This window comes from Agelaius phoeniceus, chromosome 3 (genome assembly GCF_051311805.1).
Source record: "Agelaius phoeniceus isolate bAgePho1 chromosome 3, bAgePho1.hap1, whole genome shotgun sequence".
Taxonomy (NCBI): Eukaryota; Metazoa; Chordata; class Aves; order Passeriformes; family Icteridae; genus Agelaius; species Agelaius phoeniceus.
Window position 1 is genome coordinate 80,239,201 of NC_135267.1, and position 25,681 is coordinate 80,264,881.

Genomic DNA, 25,681 nt, shown 5'->3' on the forward strand with positions numbered 1-25,681 from the left:
GCAGGGGGCAAATGTGGTGTATTACTGGCTACTGTACAGCAAATGGTAAGAAACCTCAAGGGAGATATAGCCACAAAGGTGGATGCCTTGCATAGAATCACTGAGGTATAAAACCATTCTTGAAAAAACATTTAGTATTATCTGAAATTAATTGCTAGAGGTCAAGCACTCCTCACAAATTTACATGGCAGATCTGATTTTCAGTGTTCTCTTTTTTTTTCCCCCTCTAGCAAGGAAATCCACACTTTTCCATTTGTCTGCTATCTGGTTTTGCTTCCTCCCTCCCTCCCCCTCCTTCTTCTCCTCAAGGTCTTGGATGTCAGGTTTGGCTGCAGTAACACATCAGGTTGGCTGCATAAGTTTTAACAGCTAAAAGAGGATTTCAGTGAACCACCACTGCAGACTAAATCTCAGCTCAAAATTTTTTCACATGTAGAAGTTTCTGCTTCCAAAGGACAAGAAGTTCATCCAGCACAGATCAGCATCAGCCAGATGCTGGCCTTTTAAAATCAACCCAGGTGACTACTAAAGTTCTGAGGATTCTTCAGTAAATGGTGTCACTCCTTGTGGGAAACCTGCCCTGGCTGCCTCCCCAGCTCCTGTGGAAAAGCCACTGACTTGAGTAAGCAGTGACAAACAGGAATTAGTATCTCACACCACCTTTCAGGAACAGCCCTCTTTTTGAAGAAGGGTTGGGAAAGCAGTTTGCACTGTTTCTGTTCTCGTCCCCTGTGGTTTGTGACTAAAGGGTGGACATAAGGAACATAAAGTTCCTTAGTCTGTACACCACCCACCAGAGGGGCAGACCTCTGATGCTCTGCTGAAAGGGTGAGGCTGAGACTGAGAAGGGCAGAGCTGGCTGGAAGACTGGGAGCAGGAGGCAGAAGTGCCCTGATGAGATGGCATGACTGCTTCAAGGTTTAAAGGCTTCATGGACAGAGGAGAAGCCAGTTTGAGAGTGTGAGTATCTATAAGAAGGACCAAAATAGCATTATTCAAACCAAAATAAAAGGAAGAACTATATATGTATATATGCCATATATGTTTTTGCTCAAGTCTCATGACTTTGGGGTCAGTCCCATGAGTTGAATGAGGAAAGACAATAGTTTTGAGCTGTCAAAGCTGGCAGCACTCACCTCTACTGTTCTTTTCATCAAACAGCTGTTGCCCTGTCTCCTGGAGGATGTGTTTGGTGCGTTGGCTCACAGGGCAATGCAGGGACCTTGCAGGATGCTTCAGTCAGGATGTGCTCTGTGTTCTGCTGGGGGTGAAGCCATCTGAGCACAGGTGATCGCCATAAGCACCACAGTGCCACCACATCTCCCTGTGGCTCCATGTCCACATTAGCCAGGCTGTAAGCTGAATGATCAGCAATGCCTGATGTGTCCAGCTAGGGGGTCAGTAAATGGCCCTGCTGATCTCGTAGGTCCACCAGGCAGCAAGTCTTGGCTTGTAAGGAGAGCTGGGTTGGAAGCTCACATTTAACATTAAAGTTTGACAAGGCTAAATGCTGTATTTAGCTTCAATTTTGGCTATTTAAGAAAACTTTTACAGTACTGTAGCTCCATTAGCTTCAGCAATATTACTTCAAACTTCTTTTGAGCTAAAGGAGGAAAAGCAGTCTATAATTTCTTGTAAGCTGAGAATCAGCTGGAGACCTGTATTGGCTCTTTTCCTTTTCTGTACTATACAATTATCTGAAAAAAAAGTCCTGTATTTTGCAGTCTAAATTACACTTTAGCCATAGCTCTGTACAGGTAACATGACTCTAATGTGGAGAGTATTTCTTTTGAACAAAAGAAAACAGCTTAGTCTAACTGTCATCAGAGCAGGAAAAAGAAGCAATTGGTGTTTATTATGTCACTAAATTAAGTCACATGTGACTCTGAATGCATATGTAATTTTCAGAGTAAGACCATGTAGATATAAGTATCATTTCTGCATGCTATTTTTCAAACAGAACACTACCTTCCAACCCGTATTGTTGTTTGTTCCTTCAGGCAGAAACTGCAATTACTCTACAGTTTGTACTAATATTCTGAGGCCTCAACTGTTCCTGAGTATTACCACAGTATAAATATCATTAATAAAGTTTCAGAAAAGAAGTCCTGCTCACTCTATTCATGTAGGCACTTACACCCACTTCCAAGGAACTCAGTCAGACTAGGCCTGGATGGATGTGTGGGCTTTGGAAGGAAGCAGCTGAGCTTTGCTGTACCCATTCACTACTGGTGACCTTCCTTGTGATTTGGAGGTCTCTAATGACCATACCTGGCACATCCCAGTAATTCCAGACTAACTGTACATTACCTTGGTAACTAACTTTTGGCTCCCCCTTGCTGGATTTGCTGAATCCAAGATGCATGAATGTCCTTCCCAAACACCTTCTCTGAAAGAACTCATCATCTCCCAGGGCCACACTCCCCCTGGCACTGCAATCAGGGACTGCTGCAATAGGCACTGTACACACAGCCCAGGTGACAAATCCTGCCGGCTCTTCTGACTGCAGCCACAGGGTCCTGAAGCAGACCAGCTCTTCAGAGGCCAAGGAACTTTTATGATGAACCTGGTCCTTGATATGAATTCACACCTTGGAGCAGTACAGATCCTGTGTGGCACTCAGTTTCTGAAGCAGACAGATTAGCATGCAGATATTCCAGAGCCACAAATCTGGATGGCAAAAGAAAACAAAGTCATGGTAGTGGGGCTAGGGGGTCATCATTCCCACTCTGACTACTACCAAAAGAGATTGCAAGAGGGACTTTTTTTTTTCTTGCATTAAGTCACACTGAAAGTTGGATCCTTTTTGCAAAAATCTGTCAGTGCCAGTCTGTCTCCACTGACCACCACCATATCCAACAAACCATACACTTGAGGCAAGTAGGAGTAGGCTTCTCTGTAAGTTACTGATAAAAGCTGTATTGAAAGAAGTTGTGTCAATTTGTAAGTCTTAAATTCCATTTTACCAAACTATTAGAAATCCCTTCTAGAATATTAGGCAATTTCTCATTAGTCATCCTCACATATGGAAAAGAACTGATTCAAAAATACAAGATTTTTTTCAAGATATGAAAATATCCACACTGTGCTGCTGCAATTATTCTTCCCCTCAAGGGAATAAATGCATCTTGTCTACGAAACAATTAAAATATCTCTAGAACTTTTTTATTACACTATTCCTTACAATTAATTGTTTGTTTTTTTGTACAATCCCATGTACACTGTAAATAAATAAACTGCAGAGGAAATTAGGTGGAAAGGACCACAAAAATAAGAAAATAGATACAATTATTTCACTTTACCTTAGGAGAAGACATGTTTAAACTGACATATTATTCACAAAAGCAAGGTAAATATTATAACTAATATTTGAGAACTCTCACAGCGTGACTGTGTCGTATGCCAAGAATACTAATCTCTACAAAAATAAACTTCAGCAATGGACCATGATTTTTCAGTGTTGCACCGTGTGCTGCTCAGACTTTTGAAAGCTGAAGGAAAAAGAGTCTGTATAAAATAAAGCTGCTTCTGACTGCAATTAGCATTGAAGAATGTCTTAAACTTTTCATAATTTTACATAATCTAGGCAGACCAGCAAATCAATGGAAGTGGGAGTGAAGCAGACAGAAGCAGTCTGAAACTATGGAAAGAGGAGCCGTGGCTCGTGGGAACACCAGCCACGCTTACCCCTGCAGCAGCTGCTGAATAACCTGAAAGGTGATGTTTTCACAGCCTTGTCTGACAGCCTGGGATGAAGTTGGATGGACAGCTTGGGTATCTACTGTCCAGTTTAACCTTGCTTTGCATGTCACAGAGACAGGAACCCAGCCCTGTTTAGTACCTGAGCTTGACTGTCAGGGTAAAAAATTGTTTAAAAACCAGCTGGGCACATGGAGCAGCAGATCCTGCCTCCCTGAATTAAAAAAAGGGCAGAATACTACTTCTCATGATGCACTTGGAGCAGCTCCCAGAACACCAATGTTAGAGGCTGGGAGACTGTGTATAGGTTCTCTGTCTGCTGCTTCTTCAAGGTTTGTGGTGGAAGATGACGAAACAAAAATTACAAGCTTCTTTTTTTTTTTTTTCCCATTTTTAAAAGTAGGTAGGTAATAAAATGCTGCTTTAAATGTAAAATAAATGCTTTCATTTCCACCACTTTTCCTCCAATAGCAAAACGTGTCTGCAGAGATGTTTAATGTCAGACTGTAGAGTGTCTGTGTTTTGCATCAGCATGCTTGAACACTGACCCTGGTCTGAGCAGGAGGACCTTTGAGGGTCCCCTCCACCCTTAATTACCATTAGCATTTGTGATGAGGTGTGGCATCATGCTTAACAAGCAGCCTCAGGTGGAAACAGGCACAGCTGCCGCCGATTTTGGTCAGAAACCAGTTTCAAGAAGCAAGCCTGCAGGGTAATAAAGTAGAAAATTTCCTGCTGTAGGCTACAGGTGAGAAGGAGATTGAGGACTGGAAGAGCTAGGATGGGATGAGCAGACCTCAGGAAAAGGCTCAACACCTGGGCTTGCAGATGATGCCAGGCACAGTCTGAACTGATCTTGCCACCAGGCAGGTTGTAACATAACAGTACTGTAGAGAGACACACCAGCCCAGCATCTGCATTGAGAAAATACAAATTCAGTCTGGCCTTATAGCAAAGAGGCTTAGCCAAAGAGGTAGGGGCTGAGTGCACCAGATAATCCAAACATGGTCTCTAATTAGATCAAAGTGATGTGAGTGACTACTCAACTACAATCCTTCTCAGGTTATAGTCAGTTTTGCAGTGTTCACCTGAGTCTAAGAAAAAAAGAAAGACACGATTATGAAAATCATAATTTTTTATCCTCCCTTAACAGCTGTATTTAAAACAAGTCTCTATGGCCGTCAGATTGTTTCAAGCCTGCCATTGTAATTCACCATGCTCCCCTAAAGCAGCAGCAGCAGCAGATACATCCAAACAGCAGAGGGCTTGTGCTCCGTGCCCAGCACGGCCACGCCGCCGTGCCGCGGGCAGACAGACACCGCCGTGTCCGTGAGTCACGAACCGCAGCTCCTCTGCGGGCACCGGAGCCACCCGAGGGGCAGCCCGAGCCTCCATCCCTCCCTCCCTCCTCCCGCCGGGGCTCCGTGTCCCGGCAGAGCCCTCGGCGATGCACACAAACACCGGGCCCCACAGCTGCACATCTGCTTTGTCAGAGCGCGCACATCTGCGGGCAACAGCGCATCACACGAGCAGCAGGCAGAGAGGCTTTCAGCTCTGCACATCAGCGTTCCGAGCAGGAAAAAAAAAAAGTCCGAAGGATGTGCCTCAGTGCTAAAGAGCCTGTCTGGGAGTGAGATTCTTGAGTCACATGTAGGTGGGCTGTAAAGAGAAGAACAATTATCTGTCCAGAACAGGGTCATCCAGGAAAGCAGGCATTTGTAGTGTGAAGTTTCAGCTCATGCAGCCTTTTTCTCATTTTGGTTGAGTTGACTTTTAGCCAGCAGCAGACAAAAAATTCAAATTCTCTAGATTCAGGGTCCTAGTGTTTTGTTCATATTACAGTTTAAAATTTTATGAAAAAAAGACAAAAAGAAAAGGAAGCAGATTCCTGTCCTTTTCTTCCAAAAGAAGTGTAGAATTTTCAAGGACCACAGTTTTGACCTATCAGTGAACATACAATCTTGAACTGAAAAGAAGTAATCTGAGGACAAAAGGAATGATCTACCTCTGCACAGACGCTTCTCATCTGTTCCTGTTCAAAGCACATTGATGTCCATCTCTGAGCTAAAATCAAGTAGTACCTTTACTCCTTCAGAGCTGAACTAACCTTCATTGCCCCTCATCTTCTGTAGAGTTGTAGCCATAGCTGACAAGGATCAGGATTCTGCTCCAGGACTGTAAGTTTGATGATTTCCAGAGTTGATTTAAAGGCAACTGCAATTATGAAAATCAGAAATTATGACTGCCAACAATTTAAATTGAGAGAAAGCCTCTCCAGTCAAGAAAACCTGAATGAAGGCCATATGTAAGTTCTTAGTGCTGACTGGCAAAACCTCCAGTGGTTTTTCTGAGTGTTTGCCTGTTTTGTGAAAGATACAATACATAGCATTTTTAGGGTCTGCAGGAATCTCTCGTGATTCTTTACAGTTCAAATCATCAAGTACTATGGCATTTTCATCTTCAGTGTTTCAGCATTTAAAGCAGCTTTTCCAAGCCAAAATTGTACAGCTCTTCAGTCTTCTCTTGTCATCTACTATCATGTATTTTCAAAGACTAGAATAGATTTATACTAATTGATTTAGCTCTTCTCAAAAATTGGGCTAATAAATTGAACTTTCACACCTGCTACCTTTTCTTAGTCTTATAATGAGGTGGGCCTTTTCCCTCTGAAAGAATTTAGGATTCATTTTTATTGCAGAGAGAATCTCAGCTACTTGACAATACAATTCAGTAGAACAAAGTCTTTTTAAAAATAGTTTTGCTAAACAAAATATTAACAAAAGCAGCTTCAGTATTTCGTCACAATTTGATGTAGGGTTTGTAAAGAAAAAAAGAGGATCCATAGTTATAACTCACCTACAAAAAGTGTTTGTTTTGACTCTGCATCCAAATCTCATCTTGTCTCTATGATCTCCAACTTTTCAGGCAGGCTGTGCCCGAGGATTAAGTTCTACCCTGTTCTGGAAAAACTGGGGAGTTTTCATAACTTATGCATGTTTTAGGTTGCTATTAACAGCTCTGATCAGCACATAAGACAAGTGGGAGGGTTTTCTCCTTTCTTTTAAAACTTGTTGTACAGATGAACTGAGGCTGAATTTGCCTTTAAATTAATCAAACCTCTTTAGCAAGTAATTTTCTTGCATGTAATCCTTTCCAAATTCTTCCACAGCTAATTATTTTCAAGTACTCATAATGATGTCACCAGACAAGTAGCTTATTATTTACATTACAAATAAAAATCATAAAATAGTTTTGAGTGAATTCTCTAAGGAGCATTTTGGGAAGGAGAATATGGGCATCATATTGTTGAAAGAGCTCTTGGGGATCCTCAAAGCAGGGAGAGAATTTCTCCTTCTTTTTCGTTAAGTGTGCCTGCTGAAAATAAATGTTTGATGGTTTGTCTTGTGTATTGAATGAAAAAGAGTTAATACCATCTAGTTAGGTATATGTGTTGAATACTTCATTAGCTAATTTTCACAGCTAAAAATCCCCATGCTTTAAAGCATCTTTTTCCTCTCAGGCTGTGCAATAATCTTCAGTACATGTTAGCCTGTATCATGAAAGCTTATCTTCTCAGCAAATGAGTCTTCAAGTTCTCTCTCACTGGTAAAGTAGTTTAGCTCTATGCCAAGCTGGAAAACTTCACCCTCCCCCAGGGGTAAATAAAATCCCTATAAGCAAGAGTTCAAGTTGAGCAAGTTCTTCACCAGCTACTCTTTCCATGAGTCACACTCTTCTCTTCTGCAGAATCTCTCCAGCTCCTTGTCTCAGTGATATAAGATCAGCACAATCTAAATTACCCTTCATAGCTAAAAACAATACTAAACCCTAAAACTAATGAGAATAAAAGCCCTCTGCAGCAACAACTGAAAATTTCTTCTCCTTTCCTTCTGCAGTTTTCTTCACTCTCTTATTCTTGCTGTTTTTCCTAGGTCTGGCTCTCTAATCAAAACAACATGCTTACCTTCTCACATCGATAATTTCTAAAGCAGCCACTAATCTTCTTAATGTTTTACAGTCAGAGAGGTGCTCTTCTTTTCTTATACTTTCTGATTGTGTCTCCATCAGGAAATTATGTTGTTGGCATGTGGTCATTCCTCACAGCACTCCAGTGTACAAGGCTTAGACACAAACCACAGCAGTGTGCGGGAGGACACAGAACCTGGTTTCAAGGGCTAGCACTGCCTCTTAAAGCTCATTTCTAATCTGAATAAAGGTTCTTATATTGGGGAAAACCTAATGCTCTGAGTGTACTGTCTGATCCTGTAATCAACTAGTCTTGCACAGACTTAACAATTGTCTTAACAATTATACACAACCATTGTTTCCACAGCTCAATTCCAGCAAGAACTATAAATAAGAAAACATTTTTCCTTTTGTGACTTACTAAACCAGAAACACTGAGTTGGAGAATAACCTGTTTCATCCAAAGAGGGATGTACAGTACAGTGATTAGCATCTTCCAGGCCTAGGTGTTATTTTAGGAGGCTACATGAGAAACCTTTCTTCAAAAGTAAGAAAATAACATTCGAAGTAACAGAGAATGCTTAAACTGAAAATGTGGGTGAGAAACCATGAGTTAGTTTTCATTGTAGTACTGAATCCTCCTATTGCCAGCCCATCTGAAATACTGGGCACAGCAAGCAGAGCAGTCTCAAGGGGGAGTTTTGATTTTTATTGTGCATTATAGTGATACATGCACAAAGGTTTGTGTGTTGTCAAGAGAATCTTGTCAAAGATAATAATCCCACCGAACTGCTTGGGATGTTCTCACAGTTTCACTTTCCAGGATATCTCCCAAAGTGTAGCTGGTGATCTACAGGCATTGTGGAAGATGAATGATATTCTCCTGACCTTCAGTAGTAGGTTAAGCCACTAGGTAGCCTGTTGAGTCCAAAAGGAGTTACACCAATATTCTGGCTGCAAAAACCTGTAATTTAAAGATGTTTGAAGTCAAGGGATTACGAGCGTACTGAAGTAACAGAAACTATGGCACAAAACACTTTCAACTGCAGGCAATTAATTATTCTCTGTTTATCTCTTTGTTTTACTAGGTCTTTTTTCTACCTATATGTTTTATGGTATACAAGAATAAATTCATTAGGATTTTTATATAAGACATGCTAATGTACTCAGAGGAAAATCAAAGTCCTATAACAGGTTTTGCTTTGTTGTAAAATTACAGTGGTGTGAAAGCCAAGGACATGGTTTAGGTTCCCTTTTATTGCTTTAGAGTGCTGTCTGGCTTTTCCAAACCATATACATAAATATGACTGGATAACCTGGAGATAGGAAAGCACTTGTTTAAACATGTGCATGCCCACAGCACCACAATTTACAGAAACAGAGCTGGCACCGTGTTCTAACACAGAAATTTAGGGTTGCACCACACTTACTGAACAATTGCTCTAATGTTTGAAATACAATGGCTACACTGTTTTGTTTCCAAGTTCTTTAGGAAAAATCACTACAAATTTTTTTTGGTACCATAGTACCTCTCCAGATACTATAGAAAAGTATTCAGTGTACTATTTCTCAATTAGCTGTTACTTAGTATACTCTAAAAAAATCTTGAAATTAAAGCTTAGGTACAACTAACTGGCACTTAGGGAAAAATCTTTGAAATTCAGTAGAAATGCTTTAGTAGCCTGTGGATTCAGAAGTGGCAGGTGGAACACAAACAAATAAAAAAGGCTAAGAAAAATCTCTAAGTTACATATACCAGTTTCATTGTTACAAGCCAGCAAGTCAACCAAGCACTTTGTTTTATGAGGTGTTACAGAGTCAGAGGAAAAGGGGGTTAGGGGACTGTACCAAAAAGCAGCAGTGCAAGGTAATGGAGAAAAACCCCCACATTTGTCCCTGTCAGAAGCCAGCTCCCTGTGCTGGTTGCAGTTGTGATATACTGTGATATACACTGTATGAACACAGCCTGGTGCTCCTCACCCAGAGAAGCTGACTTGGAAAACCCCACATTTTCCCAGCTTAGCCTCACAGTTTTGCCCTCCACAACTCTACATGGATCACAGTCTGGTCACTTCTGCACATGGCCACTCTCAGTGAGCAGCTGTGAAACAGAAAGGTTTTGGTGCATTTTGGTTCAATCCAAGCCTATTTCTTGATGGCAAATCATACTTCTGCTTTGTTGGTATCCGAAACTGATTTTGTCATCCTGACTCAAGGAAAGCACCTGTGTGGGACTAAGGCACTGAGCACACAGCTGCCAGAGAGTATGACAGGATGTACTAACCTGTCAGGAAATCTCTGTAAGGCTCTAAGAGACAGAAAAGATCCTTAGCTGTTCAAAATTAATTTTTTTTAAAGAGACACTGAAAAAATGTGAGCCAAAAAGTGATATTTTCAGCCTTGGTATCTGCTGCACTTGACTCAGATAGACAGAAGTTTTGATGGAGTTACAGGGATACTACAGCAATTGTTTTTTCTTTTACTTTAGCAGTTCTCAGCAAAAATGTCAATTTATCTGGGTTTAAGCTGACACTGCTGTGGCTCATTGTATCAGGTTAATTGGTAACACTGTCTATTTATATTAAGCAGCTTATAATACTCACACCTAAGCAATGCTTTTCATTTATAGACTTCACCACACTGGCACAGCTGTGCCCCCATTTTACACAGGGGACAAGTCAAGGAAAGCAAGGCCAACACTGGACTTTCTAACACACGCAGCAGTTTGGGTGGCAAAAGGATGTCGGATATTACTTGGCTTTTTCCCTGGTGTGCTGGAAAATGATTTAATTAGGCACAGTGGCCTTCAAGTGTGCAGCCATTTATGGGGCTGAAGGCTCAGCAGGGTTCCTGTGTCTCGCAGGCACAGCTGGTTGTGTTTTGGGGCCAGGGGCTCAGCCTGAAGTGTGAAAAGCCCCCACTGCTGGCCGCGGGCACAGCACATCTGCTGCACCCAAACACTGCCTGCTCCCACCTTACAAGGACAGGCACAAACACAGAGGGGAGAGACACAGCCTCAGCAATGTTGGTGGCATGGGATCAGAGGAAATGTGAAGGGGAGACTGTGAAAAGAGAAGGGGAAAGAGCAAAAACTTCCAGGACAGCGTGAGAAAATGCATTGAGGGAAGGAGAGGTGGGACGTGCTGCACCTCCTACATTAAAGTTTTGATCCAGCAAAGAACATAAGCATTGCTTAGGCGTCCTTTTAAATTTGAGGAGCTGGAATACAAAGATGCCCGAGCTTTGCAGTCTTAACACTTTTCCACTCATATGTCTGTCTCTTTTCTTGCCCTGTGCTGGAAACATTCGCAGAATTATAGTCCAGTTCTCCTGAGTACCATGCCCAGGTAAATGGAAGCATAACAGGACAGGAAGCCAGCCCCTTTCATTACAGAAGAACAAGAAGGACCATAAAGCAAGATCCCAGGGTGAGACTGCCAGCAGTGCAGTCCTTATTGTCAGGAGCAACCCAATCAGCCCTGGGGCACAGGCATACCAATGTCATTTTCATAGCCTCATTTTCACTGCCCCAGCACTTCTTTGGGAAGCTGACACTCTTTTAATTTCCAGCCTCCATTTATGCTCCACCACTTTATACCCACTCCCTGCTTTCTGTGTGAGAATTTTCTTTCCAGCTTAGCAAAGTTCAGGCTTTTCCTGAGTGGTTAACATGTAAGTCAAGTTATCTGCAAGTCTATTAGCACTTCACTTACAGATTAATAACAACTTCTATGTTTATACAGGACTTTATATCCAGTGTACTTCCTAGTACCTTGTAGTTGTTAATATAAATTTCTTTTACAGAGGTGTAGACAATGGTCTTGTCTTAAATCACTAAAGAAGGTGTGATGTTTAAGAATTATTAACTAGACTAATAGATTCATCAGTTAAACAACTAAGATTTTGCCTTAAAAAATATTTAAATGACGTAGCCTTAACATTAAGACTTTTAAAATTAGATATATTAGAGAAAACACTTCAATAACATTTTAGAAAACACCAAATATTCGAATGTTTAGTCTGACAGTGAAGCTTATCAGTTTAAGGACTCATGAAATATTGGCATACAGTTACTTGACAATTAATCACATCCTGGCTCATGTACTGAACATGAAATTCACACTGGACCCCTCTATTGAAAACAAAATACTTTTTATGTGGTCTAAGTTTTAAGGGATTCATACATTTACCAGTTAAACTGCTAGGTAAAAAAAAAAATAACAATGAGCAGCAGTATACTCTAAGAATAAGCTATCAGGTATCCAAATACTCAAAAAAATAATAATCTGCCTCTTTCTAAAACAGTTCAAGAAAAGTCACAGCAGCTGTTAGGTTCTGATTTCCTTTCAAAATTAGATTATTAATTTAGATACAACTAGAAGGTAAATTTGGCTATACCAGTTTAAGTATCAGTCTTCATATAATGTTATTGTTCCCTATTTTGCAACAATTCCCTAATTACAAAGAAATTCTAAGTTGCTGGAAAGCTGTGCCATCAGACAGCTGGCTCAGCCAATCAAAACTAGGATTTTCTTTTTAAAGTTAATATTGCCATTCATGGCCGTGGGCTGCGTGCGGCTCTAACCCAGCTGTTCAGGATAACAAGGGAGCAGACAAAGGCACATTTCACCCTTTCAAACCTTGCTGCACTGCTTCTGCTTAGCTTTTGATCTGGGAAAAGATGGGAGGGCACAAGCTTTTGGCTGGGACACAGCCCTGGGAGCTGGATGAGGGGACACCCCAGGCTGGAGCAGACACCTCCAAGGGCTCCCCTCCTTGCCAGGGCTGCTGCCCCCTGAACACTCACCTTAACCCATTCTAAGCAGAAAGCAAATTTCTGCCTACTGGTTGGAAAGGAGAAAATGAAAACCAGGCCCCTGCAGCAGTTTGAATCCTTGGCCATGTCTGAGTGAGTGATGGTACAGAAGTGCTGTGATACCTCTCTGTGCATGGGAGGTACGCACAAAACCCTAAAAATACGGGACTGTGAATGTACTGCAGAGTCAACAGTAAGTGAAATGTTTTCAGAAAATCCTAAAGGGAAGAATGGAAAAAAAAAGCAGACCAGCCCTCTGGGAACTCTGCTTTCCTAAGTCATAAAACCCTCAGTTTTCCCTGTCTGGAAAAGCTGTCCACAATGCTCAGAACAATATGCTTTTATTTTTAGCCTTTTATACCAAATAGCCATGAGGAAAATAATACCCCGTGTCAAATGTTGTGAGTGGGCAAAAGTACCATCTTGTAGTTAAGACAGATATGTTTTTAAAAGCTGGAGTTTGAGACATGAAATTGAAATTGTTCAACAAAGTTTACAAGCAAATTTAATATTTCAGGAACATGTTTGTGTCTTTAACTAAAGCATGTTTTCAAACTGCTTTAGTTTTTTTATGCGATGTGTAAAAAATATTTCATGTTCCTCACTTTGAAATTCACAAAAAATTTGGAATCTTAAAAAAGTCCTGAAAATGGACATGCCAAATGTGTTGTTAATAAACCAAAAAAATTATTTTATTGAATAAAATGGCTTGAAATCAAGCCAAACTTCCAAAATGGAAAGGAAGATACATTTTTTCTTCTTTTTCTGAAGGCATCCAACAGTGTAGGAATGCTTTGTTGAAAATCTAAAGATGGACAAAAAATATCAAAAACTTGGTGGAGCAGCAGACTGTATTAATTAAACCACAATTAACTTTGTGGCCCTATTTGGTTTTGCATGGTCACGCAATATATTCATGCATACTGTATCTAATCCTGCTATCACCAGATAGACAAAACTCCAGACACCAGGAATTTGGTTTGGCTAAGTCAAGCACAGTGACTTATTTCAGATGCTGATCTGTTTCTTAAAAAGAAGCATTGTTACTTTTCCCTGTACATTCTACAGCCCAGCTCAGCTGAGGCTCAGTTGCGTGGGCGTGCTCAAGACAAACCTTCAGACAACACCCAGCTCTTGCAGAAATTTATAAAGATGGTAATGAGGCTTTGCCTGGGTGTGTTGCTGTATCTGCAGCTGAACTGGGTCAGAGACTGAAGCTCCTGGGCACCCTCCCAGCTGCTCACTGTTGCTTCTTGTTTTTTTCACTGCCAGAGGTCACCCTCTTTTGAGATCTGCCTCTGTCACTGCATGCTTAGGTTGGCACTGTGAAATGACATAATTGTCACTGCCATGCTTTATCATTGGTAGCTCTCAGTAGGCACTCACATTACAGACAGGGAAGAAGAGAGTGAACTGACTTGGCCAGAGGGCTGGCTAACACCTGCACCCACTGGTGTGGCCCAGGCTGATGCAGGAGTTCAGAGTTTACAGCAGCACAAAGTCATGGGAGGCACCTCTCACCTTGAGGGGCTGGCAAACCCCTCTGGGTACAGGAGCCCCTCTCTGCACCTTTCCTGAGAGATGGAGACCTCTGCTCCAGCTCACTGGGCTAGTCTGTATTCTCAGCCTCTGCTCTGCCATAAATGCAGACCCTCTCAGATGCCAATCAAAGGCAACCTTTTAATTTGGCACAGCACAGGATAGGTGTTTAGGAACAGACATAGACAGGGTTTCACTGCATTAACACCTGTGGCAGTGTTTCCCAGAAATCTAACAGACTGTAAGGGGAAGAGGTGATAAGAGGCAGGGTAGTTTTGGCAGCCTGCCACCACAAACTGGTGGATGCTGAATTTATGTCACAGGCAAGTCCTGTGCAAAGGTCACAGCAAGCTAAACATTAAAAATCCTAAACGGTCCTTGCACAATTAATATTTTAAAAATAATGTATATTATATAAACTGCTGTGATTAAAAGAGGCCAGGAACAGGGAAAGGTAGCCTGCAGCCAGGATTGTGCTAATTAAAGTATACAATAGAAATATTAATCAAGTGAACTTAAGGGTGGGAAGCAGGCAGGAGAAACAGGGAAGTCATGACATAATCCCCTTAGTACCATGTGATATTCCAGGGTCCTGAAAAACGGCACAGGCAGGCAGAAAGAGAGCAGTCCTGCCATCCTGGCTGGAAAAAGCTGTCTCTACCAAGGCAGGGGTTCTGCCTGGGCTGAAGAGCCACAGACAATGTCTCTGAGTGCCCACACTGCACACCACAGCTGGGGTACTGCAGCCTGCAGCATCATGAGCCCATGAAGGCCTTGAAGAGGATGTTTTCCAAATGTAGCTCTAATAGGGAGTTTTGTTTTACTTTTTCCTACCTTGGTATTACAGACTGATGATCTGAAGTAAGCCCTGTCTTTAAGGGAAAATCTCACTGTGAATCACCTCACACAGTAAAGCTCTCTGCTCCTGCAAGCATGGAAATGTTTAAAGCTCTTCCTGTAACCAGTGTTCCTATGTACATTTTTCAGGATACCCTAATGATAATATAGTCATCCTCCTCTTAGTCACAAGGCTGTTTGGGAGATGGTATCTCTGGGTCTGAGGTGGGGGAGCATCTGCCAGCAGATTGCTTTAGCCAGGAAAATCCTCTGGCATAGAGGGTGAGTCGGGAGCCTGCCAAGTACAGAGCACTACAAGGGAGTTTATAAAGAAGCAATGAAGCCTGTGCATGCTTCTGCCTTCCTTTGCTTGCTGCTATGGAGGATCATACTTATGTTACAGCCCAGCTCCTGGCTTGTTTTGTTTACATCTACCAGCTCAACTCAGCTTCCTTTTCTCTCCCCAGCTGATCTTGCTGGTAAGCTGGGCACTTTTACTGAAAAATCCTTTTTGTCTCTATTCCCTCTTCCTCAGCACCAGCCGTGTGTGTGGCTGTGAAATTCCTTACTTAATTCTTTCTGTCCCTTGATCATGACCTGACATCTTCATCAGCCTCTGATGTTCAGTTTCTGGGCATGAAGCACGCAGCACCTTGGGGCTGGATTTCCCTGGCAGGAGCCTGGGGAGCTGCCAACAGCAGTCATGAGGAAGAAGGATGGAGAATCTCAGCCAGATTCTGTCACATGAATACACTATCTTACAGTAACTAGGAACATCACAGCAGCTTGGATGTGCATGCCCTTCACACTCTGCTCACTACTTACTGTATTTTTCTTAGCATTTTTTTCACTGATCTTTTGAACAGTATTTTCAGCAGCTTTCAGTACCAGCAGTAGGATAAATAGGGTAGTCCTGTTCAACTTTAATTAGTAGTTTGCAGCAAGGATAGAATTCAAATATCAGCTCTTACTATCAAAATTACATAAACTTTCTTGCATGCAAGCACCCAGTCAAAGGAATGCATATGCCCATACCAAAAGTTCTTTCAATACCTTTGCTGGCATCTGTTATATATTGCCTGAACAAAGAAAGAGAATGGTTCTTTTCAGCCATATAGCCATTCATACCTAAGGCCTTTGTTTCTGGGTCACAGGAATGAAGCTAGTCCCCAGGAAAAAAAAAAAAAAAAAAGAAAAAGGTTAAAAAGACCTCAATGTAATCTTGTTTCCCTTCATGATTAACTGAAGTTGGGAAAAAAGGGATCTCTTTCATCAGCCTTAGGTTGCTGGAGACATATTGGAGTCATGCTGCTCTGTCAGCTGAACAGGAGCTCCCAGTGTGACATGCTGCTAAGAGAGACAATGCTGCTCTGGGATACATGAGCAGATACCCAGGGCTTGTATCCAGCAGGATGGCTATAGGATGTCTGCATGCAGTCCTGAGCAAATCCTGCTGGGATACTGTCCTGGCCTAGTGCCTGCAGTTCAAAAGGGATGCTGATAAATTATAGTAACTTCAGAGAAAAGCCACAAGAGTGTTTAACATGGACGTGACCAATCTTCCTTGTCCTATAATCTCCGTACCAAAATCATTGTTTGAACAAAAGCCAGCAAAGGGGAATTCCAGGAATAATCAGAAGAAGACAAAATTCCTATGCCCTAGGAATCTCACTGCTCACTGCATGGAAGATGAAACAAGGCCATGATAGAAGATGGGTTGGGCACTCACCTCTTCCATACCCATGCCACATGGCATGAGCTGCACCTTAACACTTCCATTTCATGCAGCTGGAGCACTGCTGATCAGTTACCTGGAAAATAAACATCATCTATGAGAAAGCCCATTAATTACAACTATTTAGCTCATCAAAAGGAGCTTAAGGACTGAGTTCAGAGTCCGATGCATAAAAAAGACTTTGATAATAACTGTTTCAATTCAGCAAAGGTGAAGGACTCTGAAGGTTGACTATGAATAGTGTCTTCATTTCTTAAGGTGAAAAAACTATTTTTGAACGTAATACAGCATTTGAAATTTTGAAAAAGGAAGTTCCGTAAAAGCAGCCATAATCTCATTTCAATTTTCTTTCTTAAAGCTCTCCACAACCCAGTGAGCAAGTATTGCTTATTCACATGGTAAATGGCTGTAGCTGTATAACTAAAAGAATTTCATTTAAAATATTCTTTTCTTAATCCTACATTGGAAAGAACAAATAAAATTTTTTATGCCCATTTCTAATAGAAATTAATTAAACTGGAATAAAACCCCCATACCCTAAACTCTAAGCAGTCCAGCTACTCTGGCAGCTTGTCTCTTTTCTGATGGCAGCACACAGTTACTGACAGTAGAAACCTACCAGCAAATTGTGAAGGGCCTTCAGACTTATTACAGAAAAAAACCCCAACCATTCAGAAGCCTTTGGCCAGGATGACCCCTGCTAGCAGTTTTAAAATGTCACAGTGGATTAAGGCACAGAGTGATTTTTTTTGCAGTCCAGAGGTATACAGAAGAGCTACTAGGAGATGAAGAAAAGCAGGCAATTCTGGGAAGCCAACACTTGCATTACAAACTTTTAAATAACATTAAATGTATTTTTACGAAACAGCACAATCCCTCTTCCTTGGCTTCCTCAAGAGGAGGCTAATAGGAATCACATGACAATGGTAAGTGCTTCAGCAACCATTACTGTGGCTAGTGGGGTTTTAAAACAACAACAGAATTATTGTATGTTCCTATTAAATCCTCTTTGTCACCCTTGATAGAATTGATCGAGTGCTCTTCAGCGAATAAACACATTGGTGAATGACTCTTTTTCTTGGTCAGCTGTTGTGTTGACAGGACTCTTTTATCCTTTGAGTGGCAGATGGTATGTGTGGCTGCTGGGAGGCAGCAGACAGAAAGTCAAGGCCAGGGCTTAGGGAACAGGCTAAGAAATGCCAGTGGAAGCTTGTGCAATGTGCAAGAATCAGCCAGATTGAGAAGGGAAGGAGAAGCCCTGTCTAGTGTCTGCTGAGACTGATTTGGGATAGCCACTGGGATTATCTTTCTCATTACACACTTGCTTTTAAAGATGCCATAGTGATTTCAAATGTTTGATTTCCCCAGCAGTTTCAGAAACTGTCTCAACCTCCTGGAAATCAGATGCTGCTAAAATATCTTGCCACAGAGGACAACACCAACACAACAGCAAAGGGAAATGCCACTTTATCACATGCAAACTTATTAGAGGAAAAGTGATTAGAAGAATCTTCCTCTAAATTAAAATGTTGCATATCATAACCCTCTTGTAAGTCCAAAAGTTTGGGCATTTTTAGCACCACTCTACCAAATTAAGAGGAGCCACTGAAACCAGTAAATCAACCTATGCTTGCTTTCTACCTCACCGTGCCACATCCAGTATGCCTGTGGTTTTCAGTGACCAGAGAAGGAGCAGCCTGTGAAATTAAACAGGTATTTTTTCCTCAGCAGTAACCTTTTGTTTCCCATTTCTCCCTAAGGCACCATCCTGCCTCCAGCAGGGGACCCAGCCCTAGCATTCCAGCACCATCCCTGCTCTCCAGCGCCAGCTGGGCAGGGAGAGTTGGTGCAATGAATTTTGCAGCTCCTCTGTGTGCACCCGTCAGTGCCACTGACCACATTCCTGGGACCTGACACACACTGGAACACCTCTCCTACGCATTCTTCTCCTCCAGTTTTGGCTCATTCCAGTGCTTTTCTTAGAAAAACGAACAAACTATGGTCGTATTACTTTAAAACGTAACACAGACATTTTGGCCCCTCAGCAAAACATCTTTAGTATCAGATACTGTAGAAATGCACAGAAGATATTTTCACCACCAGAGGGGGCCTGTATTGTCCCAAATTTAAAGTAAAACCAGAAAAGCATGTTTTAGGAGAGAAAGAAAACAGCAAGTATGTGTTTGTACCAGGGTAGTACCTACAGGCATGAACGAATGATGCATTCATTCCCTGAGATGAAGGGAAAACAAGTTTGTGTGGGGTGAGCAGGGAGTGCTATCTGGTACCCACTCCATCAGCTGTGCTCAGAGGTATCCTACAGAGGAAATTCTTGAGGAATAACACGAGTTTTTCTGTGAATCTGTATGTTAAATAAAATGAGATTATTTTGGCTGCTGCTTTTAACTGCTGCCTCCTCCATGAACATTTCAGTACAAACAATGCTGTAAATGCAAGTCAAGCTTTCAAGGCTCTTATCATATGTCACAGTATTAATAGCTCTGTCTTAACTTCAAATGGGGCATTTTTAAAACATCAATATTTTATCAATATTTTGCATAGATATAAGACAGGGTTTGGGATTCCAGTCAAAGTACAAAGAACGGACTTCAGAAATACAGTTTCCAGTGAATACTTCTAATTATAGTGAGAAATCCTAGCACAAAATTTAACATGTAAGATTGGAAAAGCCTAAAAGGTTTTTTTCACCCTAAGAAAATGAACTGATCTACAACTGAGAGATACCATTTTCCAGTACCTACTTAGTTATTGAACTGTATATCTCAAAAGTACTTGTTTTCCCTTTGTCTCCATTTTGCTTTTTTTTATCTGTGTAGAATGAATTCAAACCATGTGTAATGCCATACCCCATGCTTGCAGTCTAAAGCAACTTTCAAAACTCATTCATATATCATCATACTAATACCTAGACAGCAGAAATTCAAATCCAGCATTTAATGCAAATAATCCTGTTTATGTTCTGTGAATTTTACAGCAGACCATCTATACAAAACAGTGGGATTAACATTACCACAAAAAATTCAAAAAGATGGGAAAGTTACTGCTGTTTGAATAGGAATTGACAATCTTGCATGTTCTTGCTTGGAAACATTGTTCAAAGGAAACAAATCTTCCAGCTGAAAGCCTCATTCCTAGAGTCATCCAATAACACATAAATAGGACCACTTAGACACAGCATTTGTCCCACACTCTAACTTATTCATCTATTTGTAGCGGATATGAGACCTTGTGGGTGGCCTGACATGGTCCTCATTCAATTTTATTTAATTACTCACTTGATTTCACTTGAAAGAACTATTAAAATGGCATCTTAATTGCTCAGTATTATCCAGAATCTTTTTCAAAGCCCATAAACTGTCAGGGATTAAAAATGATGTCACTTTTCTGAATTTCCTATTCAGAGGGGAAAAGAAAAAAAATCTCCATCCAAGCCAAAATAAATACATAAAAATACACAGCCCTTGAGGAGGGGGCCTCTTTCCCTCCCCCAATGCTGCACTTCTGCTGTGAGCAGGATTTGGGGAAAGCAGATGAAGCACTACAGTCATAAAGATTTAGGCAGGAGAGGAAAGTCACGTTTGGGATCATCAGATCCTGGATGATGGGGTTTCACAGGCACAACCCACTCCAACCCCCAGACACAGAACACTGCCACCCCAGGGTAGATGAAAGGTCCATCCAGCCCAATATCCTGCCTTAGACAGCAGACAAAGGCAGATGCTTAGGAGAAGCATATAAGAACAGGGTGCATTCAGAGTGATTCCCTCTCCACACACCCCCGTCTCTTAATATCCTCTGTGTTTCTGACAATCAGGAGTTTAGGGATTTCCTGAGCCAGATGTTGCATCTGGACCACTGTTTTTAATAATCAAATAGAAATAGAGACCCTCTTCTGCAGGGGCTTGGCTGTAACTGCAGACAGCCCAACACAGTAGCAGCCACAGTGAGTGGCTGTACTATTCCCTGAATCTATAGAACATTTCCTTTTTCTGACCTTCAAATATAAAAATGCTATAGATTCAGGATTAGCCCTAAGAAGAATTCATAGCCATTGGACTTCATAAAGATAGATTATCCCATCAGCAGTCTTATTAAGAAATCCATTAGTTGAGTGGAAAGCCCTGTTTTTACATGCACAAACACGTGAGCTACATCTGCAAGTAGATGTTAACTGCAAGACATATGGAATCTATCCCTTAACTGTCTTGCATATCAGAAAAGTTTGGTTAGATATTTGATTCAAGTGTACTTCAATATATCTGGGAACTGGAAAACTAGAAAAAAATAAAATAGATAAATGTTGGTATAGAAGCAGTGGGCACCAGTGCATTGGGCCACTACTTCCCTTGAAGCGCTGCAGATTCCTTGTACAGCAGACATCACATAAGGGGTATGAGAACCAGCTCTCATGGATCCAGAAATTAGATTAATTTTTATCTTTGGAGAAGGGAGGAAGGCAACAGAGAATACCACCTTCTTTTTGTGCTTGATGTCCATGCACAGCTTTGCTTTTTCTTTGTTTAATTAACCAATTTGAAAGAAAAAGTGTCTTTTATTTCTGCTTTAAATAAAATCATCTCCCTTTCTTCTCCTGATCAAATGCCACACACTTAAAAAAAAAATATTTTTATAGAGTTAACTCAAAAATAACTGAACTCTAGAACCTGGCATGCAAATACTTCTAATCTTAGGGTACACACATGTTCAAGCTTGAAAACAAACTGTGTAAGATAAAAATAAAGGTGTTGGTAATTCTGAATATGGCTTCTTGGCATCTGCTAAGACCTTTAGAATGTCCTGATTTAACTCCCCCATATTTTGTGACTTGACACAGATACACCTGCCTGATCTCCATGCTCAGAAGGCTCTGCAGAGGCAGCGGACTATGGAGGACAGCGATGTCTCACAGTTATCCCAGCAGAACCTTGAAGATAGTGAGGGAGGTAAGAGAAGAAATTGCCTAGGCACAGACACACTGGAGAGTGCTTTCTTTCAAGAACTGCAGCTCCCAAATACTTTTGTTGCATTTTGCTACTTTAAGCTCTGCAGTTGACTCTTTGGACTTTAAACAGTTCCAGTACCTCAGTGTATCACACTATACATCGTACAGGTCACACCACATTCCATTCCAGTGAAACAAGAGCATCACTGACTAATTTTATGATAATTCAGCTCCTGATTCATCAGTGTTTAGTTACATGTTCACCTTCAAGAAAGAAGGATCTCATTTACATACTCAAGTGGCTTACTTCGTTGGAGTTTAGTCTGGAGTTTACCTGCTCCAAAACCCAAAAGCCATAAACCCTAATGCCCCTCAACCGGAGTTTCCAGTATTTTGAAGCTGCTTAAGGGAGACTCAAAACGGAGACATTCCATTAGGTAAGGATGTGCACTTCCTCTCTATTTCTCCCTTTCTTTCTCAGCAGCCTTCAAAGAAGTCAAATTTCTTCAAGGAGCTGGGATCCTCTCAAAACTCTTGCTGTCTCATGGAAGATTGTAGGCAGTGGAAATAATGCTCACTACCTATCAATCTCCACCCCTTCTTCTTTTGCCCTTCTGCCCAAACTTTTCTGCACTTCCCCCCACAATTACCAGTTCTGCCATCCCTGTGCAGCAAGAGAGTCTGTCTGCAGGGCAGGAAAGGGAAGACAATGCACATGGGGAAACGAAAATCATCCTCTCCCGTGGACCCCCTTCAGTTAACAATGCAAGAAACATCTTGCCCATCACTTTTAGCAAGCTTATTACTTTGAAATGCTACTAACTGAGCTCCACGTTGCCAGTAATTTTTTTTAAGTCATGAGGAAGTAGTGCTATATAAAGAGAAATTGTCACAGACTTTACACACTGATACAGAGAGTCAGGATTGCCAGAAATACCCACCTGCACATCCCAGGCAGTGACTCCTGCTGGAGTCAGTGTGCTGCCTCACAGAGGGGTGTGCATAGCACTCAGGAAGTGACCAGCCTGAGTCCTGCTAGACTCATGCTGGGCTTAAAGTTAAACATTCAGTCACTGAAAAGAAGAGAATGGGCAGTTCTGGGTACCAAGGAGACGCACACATGTTAAGTAAAATAGGTACTGACAATCTTCAGAGCTCCTGAGATGCAATGAATCACCCACCTGGAAAGTCTTTTTTATCGCATGAGAAAGTGCATGTAAACGATATCTGAATTTTCTGAGCATGAAGCCTGGACATCTTCTCTCCAAAAGATACAAATATTGAAAAATTTCAAAGCATGTTTTAACTCTAAGTTGGATTTATCATAAAGAAACATGTCTGGTTTATAAATTAGAATTCGTCTTTTTCTTAGGCAGGAGTTAAAACCAAAAGAAATGGATCAGTTTCTGTGTTTAGGTCTGTGTATACATGGACACACCTACATACAAGACCAACAGCCATAACACATGTTTTATCATTTAAAAAGCATCCTTCTCTGGGAAAATAACGGCAAAAATGGCCTTTCTCATTTAATTAATTAGAACTCAAATGGCTTCCAGTTTTGACATAGCTCTCCAGAAATGTGTTTCTGCCTGTGACTTACCTGATTTACATTCTGTCACTTGAAATTCAATGAGTCTTTGCATCACCTACTGGCACGTGCTGACTGCAGACACAGTCCTGCAAACTTGCACCACTCCCATCAGTCTCAAGAACTGTTGCATCTTCCAAAATGCAGCAATAACAATTCATTTCAAACAAGACAGCCCAGCAGTTGGACTTGCACTGTAACCAGAACTGTCAGTGGAAGCAGCATATTTTCTGGCTAAGAAGTTGCTGATCACTTCAGGCCTATACAAAATAAGGGGGATAAACAACCCCAGCTAATTAAAAACTTGCCTTGCAGTATTATGGTAAAGGCTTTTCTTTTTTAAACTGGGGGTTTTTTTCCCCATTTGTTGCTTGCCAGATGTTAACTGGATTGCAGCACGTTTGCACAGCTCATGGAGATTTTTGACTGTAAGGTTTACAAGAGGCATATAAAATGCATCTCCTAGCCTCTGACACAATTTATTTTTAACTAGCCCAAGTGAAAGCACTAAAATTCCCTGCTCAGCACTTGAGGAATGAGTATCTGACAAGGAATGCAGCACAATTGCCCCCAAATAACTTTGCCCTGACCCACCAAACACAAGGATAAAACAAATGAGATGGTTCTTGCCCCTCCTCCTTTTCTGAGAAGTCAGCATTCTCCACTGAAAATAAACCAGTGTCAGTAAGTGACAATTCTGGAATTCTCCTTGGGAGTTAAGTCCCAGCTGAGACACTAAATCACTTCATGAGAATGTGTCCTATTGCAAAACATTTGTATCAGGGTCCCATTGCAGTATCCTTGGGTGCATTCCTTTTTTAATAAAATTGACATTTTATTCCACTTAGGCACATCATAAAATTGCCACCAAATAATACTTCATGTGGTAGTTCTGTAATAATCAAAGAGACACTCCAGGCACTTTATTCTAAATGTTAGTCCTAATCCTCCAGGCAAATACTAACAGATTGTAGCAATTTGGGTAGTCATTGGAGCATAAAAAAATGAACTTTTTAAAATACCTAACGCTTAAAAAGCAAACAAACAAACAAACACAATAGTTTGCTTGTCAGAACACAAACTTCCCCACAAAACATCTGAGAAAGAACGAAAAGGCAGAAGTTTGGAGAAATCCAGTTTAGTCATTGTGTGCGAGTCTCTGCCTGCAGTAGGAAATTTTGGTGCTTTCCTCTTTTTTACTGACATGACTGCTGCTGCATCAAAGGATCAACAAAGCAAGCAGTAATGTATACAGGAGGAGGCAGATTCAGCAAACTGAAAAGCATTTCCTGTTTTCCTGCTCCAGGATAGAGGATACCATAGCTGTCAGTAGATGGGTTAAACCAAAACTACTGAGAAACCAAAGCTAGTGAAAAGCAATTGTAGAGACAAACATTGGGTATGTGACAAGGCAAACACAGACACACAGCTGAGTTCCCCAGGTGAATGGCCCCATCTGCACTAGAGAAATGATGACACTGTGCTGTGTGTGTTAACTTACCTTGTAGGAGGCAGAACCCTCCCATTTCAGTCACAGCCACATGGGTACAACTCAAATTTTACTTGTCACCTGAACTTTTCCAAACTTCCCCTGAACACAGAAGAATACATTGTCTTGGAATCATTAAACAATTTTAATGTGTCCTTTTCTGATTAAGTGGTTGAAAACAAACAAGCAGACTGACCCACACATGCAACAAGACCCTAATTTCCCCAATTTTCATTACATTCCCTTTCTTCCCTACTTTCAGATGATGAAACTGCACAATTTGATCTTTCCTTTTTGGAATAGAATGCTTGACCACATTTAGACCCTGGACAGCAAGATACCCCAGCTAACACATCCTGGGAGTCACTGCTGAGGTCCAGGCAGTGACCAGAGCTGCCCTATGGACTGGCCTGCTAGGACAGCTGTCAAGCCCAGCATGACTTGACCTGGTCTCTTCAGAGCCACGTGTCCCATAGCATCCTGCGGCTATCCTGGCTCCCAGAGGCTTTTACCCATGAACCTGGGGGAACAGGACATCAGATGCCCATGGAGTGCTGCACTGGTACACACCTCTTGCCAGGTTTCCACTGGGAGCACTGGCCAAGGAGGCCGGACACAAGCTCAGGCTCTTCCTCAGAAAAAGCAGGACAGAGCTTACCTGTGTCTAAGTGGTCAGGGCAGTCATTTGGGAGGAGAGTTCTGGTCTTGGTATCTGTGCCAGAGATCATTTGTAGCTTCTTTTTAATAAACAACAGATACATGCATATATACATATCCACACAGATACCCGCTTAACTGCCTGAACTTTGGTCTAATATCTGCTGAGGGTGGGTACCCTCAGCTTAATGTGAGAAGTGGCACATGGTCCCAAACGAGCACCATTTGAGGGAGTCAAATCCACGTCTGTATTGGCCTGATCCAACTGGATTCGTGGTAAAGGTGCTCAGCTTGCTGACTGCACTGGGCCCTTCTGAGGGCTGCAGGACCATGCCAAGCACTGTCAGAAAAGCAAGTGCTTCTGAGGCTCCAAGCAGAGGTGCGCTGAA

The 25,681-nt window shown here is 41.6% G+C and overlaps 1 long non-coding RNA gene across 1 annotated transcript; it reads right to left on the reverse strand.

Annotated features, from left to right (window-relative positions):
* Nucleotides 1-1,818: 1,818 nt before the first annotated feature.
* LOC143693585 (uncharacterized) lies at nucleotides 1,819-16,670 on the reverse strand. Its single transcript, XR_013181428.1, has 2 exons — nucleotides 16,587-16,670; nucleotides 1,819-2,670 (listed from the first exon to the last, which is right to left on the reverse strand). It is a non-coding gene; the product is annotated as an uncharacterized LOC143693585 (long non-coding RNA).
* Between the last annotated feature and the right edge of the window lie 9,011 nt (nucleotides 16,671-25,681).